Source organism: Pinus tabuliformis, chromosome 7, assembly GCF_031772625.1.
Source record: "Pinus tabuliformis cultivar Carrire ecotype Pingquan chromosome 7, CPIR1, whole genome shotgun sequence".
Lineage (NCBI taxonomy): Eukaryota > Viridiplantae > Streptophyta > Pinopsida > Pinales > Pinaceae > Pinus > Pinus tabuliformis.
The window spans coordinates 546081177-546099855 of NC_142293.1; the positions used below are offsets into that span (position 1 = coordinate 546081177).

General features: G+C 36.9%; 1 pseudogene; it reads left to right on the forward strand.

The window, feature by feature from the left end:
* The first annotated feature begins 14074 nt into the window (after window positions 1-14074).
* On the forward strand, window positions 14075-14678 carry LOC149248493 (trihelix transcription factor ASR3-like; annotated as a pseudogene).
* The last annotated feature ends 4001 nt before the right edge of the window (window positions 14679-18679 follow it).

Here is an 18679-nt window from a genome sequence, read left to right on the forward strand (position 1 = left end):
TGGTTGCAACGGAGGCAAGAGTTCACTTAAGAAAGATGTCACCATGAGGTGCATGCACACCATCATGGATGACCAAGCTTGGCATCAAGTCACCATCTTCCCCATCACAAGCATGTCAAAGAGCTGGTCTCACCATAGTGGACCGAGTGTCAGTGATGTCTTGCTTGGCTTGCTCAAGCCATGTTGTCTCACATGAGTACATGTGCATTGTAACATTGAGTCATGTCAAGTGTAAGTCCAGTGTCAATAGTTGGACGTAACAGTCATAGAGTAGGTGAAGAGCCATGAAGGTAGTTGAATTGTCATAAAGGGGAACGTCAAGGGTCACCCCACCCTTTGCTATAAATAGTCCCTCATAACTCATTGTAAAGGCTTTTGGTCAGCCAAGCTTCTACTAAGACTATCTTGAAGAAGGCTTGGACAGTATTGTAATGCACCTTGGCTTCTCCACTACACGGAGCTAGTACATCTCTTTGGAGGAGCAGGTGGATGTGACTATAATGTTCCACTATTGGGGCTAGAAGGTTTACATGGATGTATTGTATGATTGAGACTTACACCTCTTTATATAATGAGAGCCAACACATTTTCATGCATACGTTGTTATTGTAGTTGGACTGCTCGGTTTCCTTAATGATATATGTTGTTTAACTTACGTACTTGTGTATTAACTAATTCACATGCAATTATATGAATCTTGTTGTTAATGTGTTGTATATGTTGTTAATGTTGTCACCATCTGCATCGACTGCTCTGCTAGACATCAGACAGACCTTTCACATCAACCTTGTTGTAACAACCGTCGCACTCATCTCGGACTGATCCGTGAGTGTTGTACATGTTATCATACCTTATATGATGTGACTTTCGCATCCGAGTGGACTACTCCGCTAGAATCTGGCATGTCCTTTTGTGTTGTGTGTTCCTAGCCGAGTTGGGATTGATCCCTTTCAACTTGGAACTCACCTCCACCTTCTTCTCCCTTTGAAGTGTTAGAACCTTACATACACCTTCCTTGACTCACTACATCAGTCACACCCTTGCTACTGACAGAGTTATCTTACTTGCCTCTGTGCGACATGGCGGTCAAGGCATTACCTTATGAACCACTACTGGGACTCCTACACCAAACCATCTGAGGTCTAATTGGGACTTCTTATCAGGGAGATCCCCTTGGCATGTTGGCTGGTCCAACACCATCAACATTTCTAGCGCTAGAAGGAGGGCCTGATGACAAGATGTGTCCTCTCGTCCAGTTTTGAACCTTTGCATATATTTCATGGAGTCTTTCACTCTTCTTCCCCTGAGGTGTTTTTCGAATCGTGAAGATGTCTCCATCTCAGGGAATCTTTTCGATCTCTTTTCCACTCACACATATGATGGTGAAGGTGAAGTGGACTGGCCTGAGTACTTACATAACTTTCTTTCCATGATTCATGGGGAAGATTAGTTTTTTTATGAACAGGCCAGTTTGTTGCTTACATACACACTTCGTGAATCTCCATTTCGTTGGGTGCTCAGCTTACCAGCTGACACCGTGCACTAATTTGAGCACTTCTGTGATATTATTGAAGACATGTTCTATCATTTTTATCCAAATCATCTTGACCAGAAACTATTACAACAATGGAGGGAAACACATGAATCCGTTATTGATTTTTGGCAGCGCTTTTGTGACTTGCAGTTTCAAGCTCTGAGGAGCCGAATGAAATTTGCTTATCTTTGGGACCGGTTCAAGTACTACCTTAAGAAATTTGCCCGTCCCAAGAGAAAGGTTGAACTGAAGCCTCGCTCAACATTCTTTGTTGATGGAGCTGCACAATCTCATGTGGAAGCACGCACTGTCTCAACTGACTGTCTGCCTTCCTCTTATTCAACAACTCCACCACTGCTCAGTGATGTTGAATATCATGCTCACACACCAGTTCATCCTTCACACCCTCCCAACATCACTTCACTCAATTTTTAGGCATATTTGGTTGTGAGTCCTTCGAGTCCTCATATGTGTTCTTTTTTACGACCTACGTCTTTGCACCTGGGTGTTCCTCCAGATGATGTTGTCTTGTGCTCGTCCATTTGGGACTCTTCACTTGCTGTGAATGAGGAACAACCCACTGACGGAGTTGGTATTGCACAACCAACATGCACTGTCATTCATGAAGAGTATGAGTGGGAGCTTGAGCATCAACACTCGGCGAAGGATGACTCCCTTCCATCTAAGCCCCCTCCATTCTTTCCTAACATCGTTGGTGAACCTGCCATCCATGATTTCACATGTGTGTCTTCATCCATGGATGCGCCCATTGTTGATCTTTTGCAGGACACACCATATGTTAGCCCATTATCCAACAACGAAGAGGACCAATCATTCATTTGAAATCCACTTGATCTTTCATCTTCTTTTTCTAGAAATGCAGAGGGTGAACATCCTTACTCCTCATCTACCCCTCTGTGTGATTCATCAAACCATGAGGATGCCAGCCAACATCTTGAATTTTTTGATCTTGGTTGTCATAATCTCTTTACCTCATCATCTGATCATGATGTTGATTCACTCATTGTTAATCCGTCTAAGCCACTGTTCTATGAAGATCCATCTGTCAATGAAGTTGAAACCCCACAGACCACCGAGGCACTTCAGCCCGAGCTGATGGTTATGTTAGGCCCTCGTTGTCCTAATGTTGGTTTCGCTTCTGATTAGGAAATTTTTCAGACACTCAAGGCTCCTCATCACTCATCTATATGCACTCAAGATCAATCTAACACTTAGATTTTACTTCCTCCACTTGAACTACATGATCCAATTTCTCATGCATTGGAAGAGTCTTACATTACAAGCACTCATGAGCGACGCAAGTTATCTTTGTTTCTTTTGTTTGCTTACATGTCATAGTCAAGAGTGTGCTTATGCTTCAAAGTTTCACGTAGTGTCACACAACACCATGATAAGTCCGTGAACTGCCCGTCATGCACATGCACTCACTTATGTCCCGTGGGAACTTTGAATCATGAAGTGTGGTTGTCTTCATTGTTATATCTTTCTTGCTTTTTGGTTCGCACAACTGGGTTGCTCATGGACCAAGCCTTCACCAACATGGGTCTACCAATGCGTCGGTGGCTGCATTGGAAGTATCACTTCACGTGATAAGGCCAATGTACCATTAGTGTAGGAGTGGGAGTAGTGTTTTCTTATAGTTGTTTGCTTGCGTGCTTGTTTGCTTATGTGCTTTGTTTGCTTGTTTGTTTTCTTTCTTATTTGTTTACTTGCTTCACTTTCATTTTTTCTTCTGCTCTTGCTTTTCTTTGTTGATTGTTAGTTCGTTCGCTTGTTTCATTCATAGGTCAGTTTTGCATGAAGCCATGTATGACTCTTGAAGCAAGATGGGTAAAGTACAAGAGGGCTTGTACATCTATTACTGCATGCTTATCTATCATCTTACCTCCATGTGATGAGCTTGTTACTTTTATTCCATGATACATCGAAGGAAAATACATATTGCTCGAAGTGAACCTTGGTGAAAACACAATGCTTGCGCGCTAACTAGTGTCACCTTCTCTAGTCGCTTCTTTTTGGGTTAACCCTTGTCAGCTCAGTCAAGTAGAGTAAGGTGAGGGGGGAACCATAACAGGCATGTCAGAGATACAATAAACTACTTCTCTACTGGAACAACCTCTTATGCTCTCAATACGTTAGGATCCCTCTTTTGCCTCTGAAATGAATAAGTGTTATGCACAGTGAAAATGAAAATGAAAAAATGAAAAGTCAAAAAAAAAAAATTAATAATTCAAAATGAAAAATGGATAAGGCGAAAGAAGAGAAAGGCTTCCTGCATAGGGAGGTGATGCAAGTAACTCCACCGGGGTACTGACCAGGATCGATGGCAACAGAGCCATGCTTATGGTCCTATGTGACTCCACCAGGGTACTGTATAGGCCTGCTGGCAGTGGAGCAATACTAGAGATGAAACTAAGACTTTGACCATTATACTGCTTGTGCACCTATATACCCCTTGACCCCAATCGAAAAAACTGTGTTGCCTTGGCTTGGAATGCGTGTCAATCAACCAAGGGCTTGGAAGATGCTACATCTTACAATAAATTTAGTGTGAAACCAAGATGAGCTAAGAACTGAATAATTCTTCCAGAGGTGTTAGACTTACCTTTCACAAACAAGGTCTATGTAGAGAGGTTGAGTTCTATCAGTGTGTCGCCAAGTGTTGTAGCGACTACAACCACCCTCCAAAATTTTTCCTTAGCATATTTTGGAGCCTCCCTACCAACCTTACATATCACTTTGTCTTGCTTTGTCGAGTACTCAAGCTTTAGTTCTTTCCTCGCACAAAGGTATCCTGTCAATCACAGTTGATCCATTCCCCTCACAGGCTGCTCACCCAGACTTTGTCCAGTTGCACGTTAAGCATCTTCCCCTTGAAAATTGCACATTTATGGAGGGTAACCAACCTTCCCTCCAGGAATTGCGCAATCCTCTCTAACAACCTACTGGGCTCCAGGATTGCGCAATCTTGCCAGCCAACCCTCCCAGTAGGATTTGCCCAATTTTTCCCAGCAGCAAGTTGTTCAACCCAAGATTTGCACAAATCTGGGCATAAGTCAACTGCTCTACCCAGAAATTGCGCAAACCTCCTGGAAATCTAGCCCATCTCCCAGCCAGAAATGCACATTTCTCTCTAGCAGTCGAGCAGTCTCTTGCATGTGCAGCTGAGTTGACCGGTTCCCTCCAGGACTAAGAAAAAAAGACTTGCATACATGGGCTGCTTCTCCCAAGACAGCATGCAAAGGCATCCCTTGTTTCAGGGATCTATGTTTAGTAGGTGGAGGTTACATGCAAGGAGCAATTCCAAAGCCTCCCACCAAGTGACATTTCCCCTAGATTAATGGCATGCACGTCACAACCTCGATGTTATTAAAACTCATAAACCGAATGTTGTAGAGCTCATTCTTGACGTCAACCTTGCAGCTCTAACATCCCACATCACATCTAGGAGAAGTCGGCACATTCAACTCAGTTGTTTTGGGGTAAGCCCGCTTGCCATGCCTTGTGCTGCATTTCTGTCGCTTTTTGTGTTTTCGCTTGTGGGAGTACTGTTTTCTTGATTTCTTTGAATTCTTGTTGTCTTTTACATATATACTAGCTTTTCCTAGCTCTCTTTCAATTTTCATTGTTATCTCACTGTTGTCACATGCATGAAACTGTTTTGCACGGACGTTCACCCAACCAGCGAACTGCCTCACCCACATGTATGTTGATATGTTTGTTGAATATTACATTCATGTTTTTCATGCACTGTCAATTACTTCTGCTATCATTTAGTGTCCCCATGCATTAACTGTCTTAGTTTCTTTCAGTTGCCCATTGGCAAGTCGGGACAACCTTGGCCCGGACTCTGCCTTTACGAAGGCTACATTTCACAATCTGGGGAGGGAAGGCTCACCTTCCTCTTCAGATTTGTTCATTCCTGCCTAGCACTAGCCTCCAAGACTGTTTTGTGCATTTTTGGAGGACAATGGCTGCTTGGCCCAAGAAATTACGCAAATTTGTCCCTAGGCCAGCAGTCCTTTCCAGCTGGAATTGTGCATTGCGTAATCCCAGCAGTCAGCAGCCAAACTGGAATATGCATTGTGCAGTTCCAATAGTCAGCAAGTCTCCCAATAGCTCAGACTGTGCATTACGCAGTTCCAAAAGTCAGCCAGTCTCCCAGCCACTTAGACTATGCCTTCAGCAGTCTTGGTAGTCGGTCTCCCGACCTCCCAGCCAAAATTGTGCAACCTTCATGATTATTCACCTAGGTATGTTGCAAGTCATATCTCATCTTATTTTTGGTTTTGGACTGACAGATTTCTTGCTATGAGTGTTTCCATGTCTCCAGGTATCGCATGTGTTCATCTTCCTCTCAGCAGTATAGGTACAATGGTTTCTAGGAGACCAAAGTCGAAGACGTTGTTCAGAGCACACTTCGGGATGTAGTCGATCAAGTGTCTATGAGCTTTCTTACTCACGAAGACACCAAGTTTGTTCATAGACAAGGAGATCAAGCAGCAACATCATAGTAAGCATCATCATGAACAACAGCTGAAGGCAGCATACCGAATGTAGCGAATGCAACGAATGCAGCGAACGTAGCAAATGCAACGAATGCAAGAGGAAGGTTGTTGACAGCACAGAGGCGGAACAATGTTTCAAGATCAAGCATATCCATTGAAGATGAAAGAAACTTTGGGGACTCTATCTATGAGGTAATGGCGCGACATGAAGATCGTGCGAAAATAGAGAATGGAACAAAGAAGGAGTTGCATGTGCTGAAGCAGCAACTCAAGGAAGAACATGAAGCTGCACAGATTGAAGAATGAGTTGTAGCAGGAATAGGAAAGACAGTGGGCACATCGTGCACTCACGGATGAAACTGCACCCGTACAAGTTAAAGATCTATCCCAACAGCTAACATGGAGAAGACATGGTGATCAGTGTTGGTGATCACATGCAAGGGATTCAACAACATGCATATCATTATGCGCACGCATGCAATCCAACCCATTCAACACACTCACCAAGGCGAAGACAAGAAGGAAGTCCAACTAGAGCTGAACATGTACTTCGACAAGTTGATGCCCATGACCACCAGCACACACTTGAATATTAGCATGGACACTATGCATCAATGTGTTGTCGGTTCAACCGTACCCAAGGAGACCGTGCATATGTTAGTAGACGAGTTAGAAGAAGGGGTCGAACCAATGCACTTGTTGCAATGGAGGAAAGAGTTAGCTTCAGCAAGATGTCGCCATGAGGTGCATGCACACCATCACATACGACCAAGCTTGGCATCAGCTCACCACCTTCCCCATCACAAGCATGTCAAAGAGTTGGTCTCACCATAGTGGACTGAGTGTCAGTGATGTCTTGCTTGGCTTTCTTGAGCCATGTTATCTCACATGAGTACATGTGCATTATAACGTTGAGTCATGTCAAGTGTAAGCCAAGTGTCAATAGTTGGATGTAACAGTCATAGAGTAGGTGAAGAGTCATGAAGGTAGTTGAACTGTCACAAAGGGGAATGTCAAGGGTCACCCCAGCCTTTGCTATAAATAGTCCCTCATAACTCATTGTAAAGGCTTTTGGTCAGCCAAGCATCTACTAAGACAATCTTGAAGAAGGCTTGGACATTATTTTAATGTGCCTTGGCTTCTCCACTATATAGAGCTAGTACATCTCTTTGGAGGAGCAGGCGAATGTGGCTATAATGTTCCACTTTTGGGGCTAGTAGGTTTACATGGATGTATTGTATGATTGAGACTTCCACTTCTTTATATAATAAGAGTGAGCACATTTTCATGCATATGTTGTTATTGTAGTTGGACTGCTCCGGTTTCTTTAATGATATATGTTGTTTAACTTAAGTACTTGTGTATGAACTTATTCACATGAAATTATATGAATCTTGTTGTTAATGTGTTGTATATGTTGTTAATGCTGCCACCATCCATGTCGACTACTCTGCCAGACATCAGACAAACCTTCCACATGAACCTTGCTATAACAACTGTCGTAATAGTCTCTAATTGATCCGTGACTGTTGTACGTGTTATCTTACCTTGTATGACGTGACTGCCACATCTAAGTGGACTGCTCCATCGAAATTTGGGCATGTCCTTTTGTGTTGTGTGTTCCTAGCCGAGTTGGGACTGATCCCTTTCAACCTGGAACTCACATCCACCTTCTTCTCCCTTCAAAGTGTTAGAACCTCACATACACCTTCCTTGACTCACTACATCAGTCACACCCTTGCTACTGACAGAGTCATCTTACTTGACTTTGTGCGACATCACGGTCAAGGCATTACCTTACAACCCACTGTTGGGACTCCTACACCAAATGGTCTGAGGTCTAATTGGGACTTCTTACTGGGGAGATCATCTTGACATGTTGGCGGATCCAAAACCATCAACATAAGAATAATTAACTTGTTTTTTTTAATCCAATGCAACTAGTAAGAAAGTTTTTATTATCCATTTGATTGAATATTCCTTATTCTTATTCTTACTATTCATGGACTTTTTTTCTCATTTGAAGTGTTTGTTTGTATGGTCTCTATTTCCTTGGTTTTGAAGCATTGACCTTTTTTTTCTTGAGAGAGTAACAACTTTGGATGTTTGACTTCCTTTGATTGGTTCTTCCATCCAGTAATCCTGCAAATGAGCACAAGTTTATGAGAAATTCACAATCAAATGAGATATTTGATATTTAAAATACTCAACAACAGAGAAGATTCGTGACATGAATTTTTTGGTGACATGAACAATTTGTAGAGAATACCAAATTGTCTTCAAATTACTTCATTAGCAATTCTGAAGACATACTAGTATTGTTACTAGAAAAGTTTGTAGAGTTTCTTTCAGAACATTATCTTACAACCTATGTTCCATTCTATTTGTAAATTCATTCTATTCTTCTATTTGTTAGCCGCTCTACAAATGCCAAATGTGTAGAAAATGGTTATCAAATAATTTCATGGCTGAAAGTGATTATCTATTTTCTAAATATGATAACTTGATCACTGCTAGGCCTAGCATGTCCATATTGTCTCATCTTTGAAAAATGATTATAATTCTAATTTGGTTGAAATTTGAATTGTTTTGTTTACAGAAAGTTGTTGAAGCCATTAAAGGTCTTCCATTAGGATTGGAATAAATATATCTCTTTTGTATCAGGCTATTTATATAAGCTTGGATTTTTATATTTGTTTCTTTAGTTGTGGAAAATAGCTATCAAATAATTCTTGATGTGATCACAGAGCCTTGCATTAGACATATTCATATCTTCTTTAATATTGTACCTAGTGAATGCTATTTTTTTTATAATTTAACATACAGTGTTACATAAATTATGTATGTATATTTATCTTTTGAATCATAAAGAAGTCCACTTTATATAGTTCATTATATTTTGAATCATAGATAGTGAAATACAATGGACTTTCAGTCTGTTCTTGCAATAAAATATGTGTAATCCAACTAAGAAATATCATTCCAAATGTAAATTGATTTTGTGTAAATCTTCTCGTTCACATGTTACAAGAAACTCTATCCACCTTGTTATAAATAAATGCCTCCCTATTTGATGATTAAGATATACTATATTTGGTAGCCCAACTCACTGTATTTTTGAAGTGAGCAAGCATAAGCTAGTTATGTTGCATATTCTCACTTCCTCGGAGATCAATTCTAGTACAATGACTAGTCTCTCTAAGCGATGGGATAACTTTTGAAATAATAGTTGGAATATGAGTAGTAAAATGAGTAAATTCTAAAATATTTTTATGGGCTTCAAACCCTAGAGGGGTCAATCCTTTAATAGGAAACATTTTTGTCATATTTGTTGTTGCAGTAGAAGTTCCCCTAGGATACTCATTTTTGTATTTTAATTCATCAGGTATAGATGCATGCCATTGGTTTGATGATGTGGGTTATGTAATGCAACATCCATATCACTTTTTCTTAAATCTCTAGATGAGTTGGGATGCATCGACCCTCCTCTTTCAACTACAATTGGGTTTTGTAATTCTTTTCCACTATATGAAGATATCCAACCAGATGCCTGAAGACAGAAGCCCCCATGGTTTTAATTTAATTTTTGAGCATTGTAGATTATCATTTACTCACAAAGAATTCATGCCACATGGAAGATGTGGACACACAAATTGACTTCCAGACCAATGACATTATAGTTTTACATTTAATTGAATACCTAGCAGCCCCGTGAGCCAATGATAAATAGTATAACAATTTCTCGTTAGAAGAAAAAATATTATTGTTGAAACCCATAAACTATAGGTAATGACAAAACAAAAAATAAACAAAGCCCCAAGTGCAACTGTCCAAATATTTCTCAAAGGAAATATAGAACACAAAATATGAGAAATATGCAACATTATAGAATCTACAACTCCATAATTTTTTTTTAGAAAAATATAAAAATATGTGTTTGTTCAAGGGTGTGTCATATGTACATAGTTTTGGTTCTTTAATTTCTCTATTCTGATATCCTTTGAGATCAACATGCTTGGAGTAAGCACCATGACCCACTTTAAACAAACTACAGATGACACAATGAATCTAAGTTGTTATGTTGTAGATGGATGAGTTGTGTTGTAGATGGACATTTCCAAATTAGATCTGAATGTAAACAACACGCTGTTTGGTCCTAGTAAGTGTCACCTCATTCCACAAAAGCCATCTTCAGATTTATAGGGAGGTGGTTGATCATTTGGGGTGGTATGTCCCACAGTGAAATTTGCAACAACACTCAATGCTTCTAGGTTGTGACTGCTACTAAAGTACTCAATCTCGATGAAATATATTTGTGGCAATTATGGATAATTATAAATGTATTAAAATAAGGCAGTCCAATATAAATATGGTAGCAACCATGATATCGCAAGTTGTTTGATCAACCTTCTCAGATATATCAATATAATCATTTACAATTCATGTCTTTCCTAAAACGGATGCATGCAAAAAACATTAAGAACATTCATCTCCCTCTATCGATATTTGTTATAGTTAATGCAATTTTCTACCTTATCCAAGGGCATAAAAATTGTATAATCAAAATTGTCTACACAATTATTTAATAATATATCTATCACTAAACAAGAATATGATTTCGTGAGTGTTATAGGAATATGATAAGTGCCACCATAAATAGATTAGATAGAAACATGTTTATAAACCATTTTCTTTGAGGATCCCCTTCAATAAAACTACCAAGAATTCATCCATTATTTCCAAACCATCAATACCAACTATTTTTCCATTCATTAACACAACATAAAGAAAATCATTACTAGTCCCTTCTTTCTCTAGCCACTTCATAATTTGACCAAGCATAGGAGAAAAAACATGATCCCAGTATGACCACTCCTCTAGATGTGATAGAAAAGGTGTTTTTAATAGGAAATTCAAAGCCTTAGCACTAGTCATGTGACAAAATGATCCATCTATCTACACACACTCGAATTTGTACCTTTTTGAAACAACGAAACTCAAACATGATTGATCGCTTATGCTACTCCTTACCATTATTGCATCTAAATACCTTGCCATCTTTTTTTCAATATAGTTTTGGAACTTCCTATTATATTTCATGATTTCCTCAAATTCATAACCTTCTGATAGCTCAAATATAATTGAAAGGAACCTTTTATGAAAAATAACATTGATTCCTTCTTTAGTGAGCATTGCATTATTACCAAAGTCCCATGTAATTTGTGATAAAATTTCTAAGAGTTGGTACTTTGTGATATAAGTTGTTAGTGGTGATTTTCCCTATTATGTACAACCACGTTTTTAATTATTTTAGCGGGAAACTGAGAAATGTGAATTTTGGAACACTTCTTGACTAGAGATGAATTGCTATGGATTATAAGTGCACTTCCTCATACTACTTTCATCACTGTCAATAGGCTTACTTCTTGGATTCTATAACATTTTTTTGTTGCAAGTATCATTTAGATTAGGCACAAAACTTATAACATTGTCAAATTTCTCCTCGCGTGAAGTATTAAACTAGGTGTGTAGGTTTGTTGTTGGCTGCAATTTAAGGTTCACTAATATTGTGAGTTTTGGGAGTGATATTTCTCAGGAATTATACTCCTATGCCAAATTTCTCTTACTGGAAAAAATGCTAAAAAGTGTTAGGAAGCTTTTTTCAAGTTTTAATGGCAAGTGGTTTGACACTAACTAGTAAGTGTAACACTACAACTTGTAACAAGCTATCAATACCATGATTTTACTAAATAGAATTTTAATGTTTTTTCATTGAGAGGCTTTAAAAATAGATAATATTTTCCTTTTCATCTAGTACATCGTTCGGGAGCTAAGACCAGAAATTAAATTGAAGTACTCCTCACAAAAAGTTGTGGGTGAATAGAAATAGGCTAAAGAGGTCAGTATTGCTCCCTTTACCACGAAGGAATTTTCATTTGAGGTAGAGTTTCTTGTGGTTTTTGTTAGGTTATCAATATGAAAATAACTTACTCCTTACTATTTGATTGAGAAAGATCCTTTCATTTTCCACATTTCATTGGCATGAAAGTTATAGATGGTGAAATTTGTGAGATTGTATCCATTTTTTGGATGTACAATTAATGCTTATTTTTTGGAGTGCATATTGGTGTTGAGACATTGCTTGTCATCATAGGACCTGTGTCATACTTATCGTTATAAAATCCTGCAAAGGGTATTCCTAAAATATTTGATTTTCTTTCTTTTCTTGATTCAATTCTACTGGTCTACAGGTAAGTTTCCATGTAAAAGCTTCCTTGGGTCAAAGATTCTTCCACTCGATATTATAAGTAATAGCACAAGCTGAAATGTTTTCCTTTATTTCTTTTGTGGTTAGTTTAGGGAGGTCTTAGGTGACTTGAAGGAGGTTGGGGAAACATGGATACATTTTGATGAATCCTCACTTGTAATGGGCCTTCATGTTCATCACCTCAATTCTTTCTCTAAATCTTAGTATTTCTTAGAGGTACTTGTTGGGACCAAATTTCTTGATATGAAGACATATAGGCAAAGTGGCATTCTTTGCACCTAGTTATGTTGATGATACCTTTCTCTTTAGTGAGAAAATAAAAATTATACTATATTTCTCTTGAAAAGAGGTAGATAGTACTTGAATTTCAAAACCCATATAATGTATCTTTAGGAATATAAGCATTTTAATACTCCAAAATACATTATTTATATCATAATCATCATTCAATTTCTTAAAAAAAGTTAGAAAGTACTTGAATTCCAAAAGTCACATGGTATGTTTAGGGGTCTAATATCCTAATACTATGAAATATACCATTTACCTTAAGACCATCATTTAGTTGAATACTATATCTTCTATTAGGTTAGACATAGTACGTGGAACTAAAACACTCAACCTTGTCAAAACTATTGGTTTTTTGAGAGATAAATTCCTTTTTGTTGGAGTAATTGATGGGAGAAACATCTAGGGTAATGATTTGGCAACACCATTTAGCATTTTAAAGGATTTTGAAATAAGTGACCATAAAGGTATTTTGTTGAGTTCTAGGGCCTCGTAGATTCTTCATCCTACCTCAAATTCTAGATTTTTTAATTTGGGTATTTCAATTATTCCTAGTTACCATACCCACATTAATAGATTAAGGAAATCATGATGTTTCTAATAAATGAATTCTTGTAGTGTTTTTGATGGGCTTCAATGGGGTTGGGTGAAGCCTGGGTATTGTACTTATATAGATTTTTTTATTTGGGTAGCGTGTTTATCTTAATATGTGATTTGGGTTTGATCATGGTGTTGTAGAATCCATGAAACGATGTAGAGTTATGGAGCTGCATGAGCCTTTTGAGGGTATTGCATTTTATTTTATCTCATGAATGGTGATATGCATTGAATGATAATAAATAGTGATAGGGATTTGTAATTATTAATACTCCAATACTACAGACTTACAACATCCATGATTCCTGTAGGGTAGGAGAAACCATCTTTCATAACTCCAACACATGGAAGTGGTCAATTGTGCCATCATTTGGCAGTGAAAATTGTACCCTAGAAATCATAATAATTTGGTTTTATAGCTTATAGCCTATGGTCGCTAGTGCATAAGGATGGAGTGGATCCCAATATAGTATGCATTGTTTACAGTAATTGAGTGGGGATTTTGGGTTTAGGTTTTGATGGTGGCATTGGGACCTAATCTTAGGTTCAAATCACTTTGTTTTTTACTCAATTATAATTAGCATTGGTTACGAGGTGGGATGTGGAAAAGTGCCCAAATAGACCACTCATATGATTGGATCATATGATCCAAGCCCCAAAGTTTACATAATCAATATGAAACTTGAGCATGGGTATCAACATGGTTTTGACATGGGAGTATCATTGTTTTCTAAAAGATCTAGACCAAAATTAATTATTAGATTTTTATACAATGATGTTATAGTATAAGGTAGGGAATTAAGATAAGGTTTCTAGTGATAGATTCTTGAGTAACTTAGGAGAACAAGCAATGCTATTAACATGACATACCCAAGCTCTAGTGCCTTGGTTATGGTGGAGAGCACAGAAACATGAGGAGAAATAGGAAGATAGTACAGGAAGGGCATATGGAGGCTTGAGAAGACATTGATCCTTTTGGAAGACAAGAAGCATGATGATGGGAGGAAAATGGTGGGTGGGGATAAGGAGAGGGGAAAGAGTGCATAGCTAAGATGGAAGTGGGTTGAGAATGATTGCTTCAAACACGGATGTATTAGAAGCCAAAACAAGTGCAATGATAAGTGGGATAACTTGCTCATCGATTACAAGAAAGTTAGAAAGTATGAGCACAAACTTATTCTTGGCCAACCTTCATATTGGGACCATGAGAAGCATGAAAAGAAAGAAACAAGGTTGCCCTCTAATCTTGTGTAACATACTAAGATCTCCATGAAGTTGTTGAGAAAGGAGATGCTCCCATGTTCACATATTCCCATTCTTTGAGAGAGAAACCAAGCATGTTTCTTAAACAACATTGACAACAACAACAAACTTTTCAACCAAATCTGCCACACCAACAGCAACAACTATAACATCCACTACAACACATCAAAAAATTCCTAATCCACATCATCAACAAAAATAACTAGCTTTAGGTACATTTATCCCCTTGGAAGTTCAGTATCAAATGCTATTATTTAGTCTTGAGGTTTAGTTCACATGTTGATTTTGTTTAGATGTAAACAATTACATCTTACCTAGAAAGACAAAGAAAGGAAAAAAATATCTGTAGTCATTGAAAGGGTGTATTATTCTCCATTTTGAAAATTGGAAAGGATAGAAATCAATCCCAGGATCTACTTCCTATTAATGATTTATGTCCGAACAACCCCCTTCAAGCCATTCTTTCATTCATTCCTCCTTGCCGCCACCATTCAACTTGGCTTTGATAGACCATGTTAAAACTTGCACTGGTTAGGAATTGAATACAACACCTTTCCCTAGCCAGTGGGATGCTCTGCCATTGTGTTGCATATTCCACATGGGATATTTTACTATTGAGTTACATATGCCCCTTCAAGCCATTCTTTCATTCATTCCTCCTTGCCACCACCATTCAACTTGGCTTTTATAGACCATGTTAAAACTTGCACTGGTTAGGAATTGAATACAACACCTTTCCCTGGCTAGTGGGATGCTCTGCTATTATGTTGCATATTCCACATGGGATATTTTACTATTGAGTTACATATGCCCATTCAAGCCATTCTTTCATTCATTCCTCCTTGCCACCATCATTCAACTTGGCTTTGATAGACCATGTTAAAACTTGCAGTGGTTAGGAATTGAATACAACACCTTTCCCTGGCCAGTGGGATGCTCTACTATTGTGTTGCATATTCCACATGGGATATTTTACTATTGAGTTACATATGCCCCTTTCATGGTGGGCACCCATTCTGATTCATGATCAAGGTGTGGATTACTATCTAAAACTTTGGATTTTAATACCCATTCGAATTATTTAGTGTACAAGTATTTGTTTGTTTTGCGGGTTGGATTACCACTTGTATTAAAATGTAAATTTTACCTTTTAGTTCAAGACATGAATCAATTCTAGTCCTATTTAAACTCTGAGAATTTTTTGTCTTTTGGTGGATTACCTTTGTTTTTAATGTGCTAGGAAGATTCATATAGACATTCTAGACTAGTGATATGGAATTTGAACATGAGCTAAAATACCATCTCATGGTCCAGTATTTAGATCTATTATCTAGTAAATTAAATTCATATTGGTGAAACGAGACCAGAGACCTAAGTTTATGATGATAGACTTATTAATGATCTTTTAGTCTAATAACTGAGATATATCATTTCCAAGTATAGTGCAATAGTAGACAAGGCATTGACACACATAAGAAATAGACCAACGTTGGTTATGTAACAATATGTGTTCCCTACCTACATAATTAAATATACAAGACATTTTGGCGCATTGATTTTTATATTTCTTATTGAGATAACACATTTCTTTAATGGGTGTTAGCTCAATGGAAAAGAACCTGCATTGCAAGCAGGAGGTTGGTGGTTCAATTCCATCAGGCTCTAACATGAATTAATCACTAAAGAAACAAAAGGATTCACATCCTATATTCTGTTTCTATTAATTTTTTTTATTGGTTCTAGAAAGACAATAACTCAAATTAAAGACATATTGTCTCTATGGAGGCAACAAGTCTTTAATCAGAGCTATAATCTCTTGATAGACCAAAATGAATTGTCTCTTAAGAGACAATAATACTTATGTTCTATATTGTCTTTATAGAGGCAATTTTTTAAGACAATGATTTGAGACACTCACTTAAAGATAATACTTAAGACAATTTACAATTTTTTTGTCTCAAGTTAAAACAATTTACTAAAAAATTGTTTTAAATATTGTGAGCCCCTATGTAGTAGTAATACATGTTCATTGAGGTGTACATGTTACTTTAACATTCCCAAATACCTGTTTTATCTTGTTAACCCAAAGATGATTTCCATAGAACTTTATCTTCTTGGATTTTAGGATTCTTTCATTTAGAAGTTTTAAGCTTAAGGTTTATGGGAAATAATTAATGTTGTGTATTATATGAGATTTTTTTGTGTTCCTCTGCCCTATATTTTTACGTGTCGGTTAATTATTCTATGTTTTCGGTTTTTAGGGTATTTATTTGTATTAATTTTATTCTTCATTTAATAATATTTTTTTGGAATTTACATAATTTAAAGCATTCAAAACACTAAATCTATTTATGTGTTAAAAATATATTTTAATTTAAATATAAATAAAAGGAAAAAATATTAAATAATTATGGTAATACGTGTATTTATTTTAGAATAGGTGTTTTAGAGTTTTAATTTAATTATGAAAAAATATTAGGTGGATGGTAAAGATTTAACCTTCATGGAATATGTTGGAATATTCATAGTAGTATTCAAATATTAAGGGTTAAGATTTATCTCCAAGTTATCTATGTTCTTTAAATTAATTTATTTCAAATTAATTAATTAAAGAAATTGTCATACGTGTCATATTAGTCATGTGGTATTGATAATCCATGATATTGTAAACAAATCTATTTACAAGTGAATAATTTCCATGCGGTAAAATAGGGGTGAATATCCATGATTAATAATATTGTTATAGATTTGTTTGAATGCATATATTCATTATTTTTATAGTTAATACTAATCATAACTTAAAATCAAGTTATAATTTAATTATTTTTAATGATTTTTTTAATCTTACTAATGTGCTATGTATCATGATAAGCGTTTTGATACTTATTATAGATTAATATATATGAGCATGTATTAGCTATTTAAATCATATAGCTCTGCTAGTTAAACTGAACTTATTATCAATTTGTTATAATTATATATTTAAACAAATAATATATGTTTAATAATATATACTTACTTTTATAATTTTTGTGGAAAGAGTCTATTGAAAAAGAGTGAAATATATAATTCAAAAATATATATTTCAATTTATATAAGATTTATTATATAAGAGTAAGTATATCTTTTATAATTTTTATGGAAACAACTTGATAAAATATCTTTGTAACAAAATGTTTCAGTCTTCTAGGTGAGATCATCATCGGGGGATCACAATTTTTATTGAAAAGTTTTAATATGACAAATATTATTGAGTTGTCCATAGTGTCCCTTCCATGGTGGGACTTGATGTTTTTAAAGAGTCTAGTATGGACTCACTCTTTCAAAACATCAAGTCCCACCATAGAAACGACACTATGGACACAAGAATAATATTTTTCATATTGAAGACATCTCAATGAAAATTCAAATATCGTCTGGAAAACCTAAACATTAATTTCTCCATGTTTCTCGATTCCATAAGGCATTATCAAAGGAAATAGTGTTACCAAAAATAAATCACCCCCTAAGGTTTTTCTGATGGTGTTTCTGCATGTTTCTCCATTTTCTGGAAAACCTAACAATTCTTACGGTGTTTCTCTATGTTTTTTTTAGTGTTTAAAATATTTAATTTAGGGTTTATATACCTTGGGTTTATAATATTAGTCCCTTGGGCTTAACAATATTCCCTTGGGTTCATAATCCCTTGGGGTTTTAGTATTATTCCCTTGGGTTTCTAATAACATTCCCTTAGGTTTATAATATCAATCATGGTCTTAGGAAAAAATAACAAAATCTTATTAGAGTAATTCAGAGAGCGTCTGAGGAATGGCGACTTACGGTTTCTGCAGAACCTGCAATGGCAGACCTGAGTAGCCTTTTGCAATACTGTCACACCATCAGCAATACGAAGGGCAGCATACGACAAGAAGTAGCACGAGCATCATGAATACCCCCTAGGGGGAGGACGCTGCGCCTCCCCCCAACGCAAATGATTCTCCTCACAGGCGTGAGGAAGGAACTGGTTCAGCTGATCAAAATGGAGACAAAGAGAAGATAGATCCACAAGATGCCAAGACGAATGACAGGGAGAACCCCCAGGTCACCTCAAACACCTGTAGACCGGTTGCTGCTAAACACCCAAAAATAGAGCTCCCAAGTCATCGGATCAATGCTCATATCCAATACATGAGAGATCATGCATTGATAGGCAAATTCATCGGT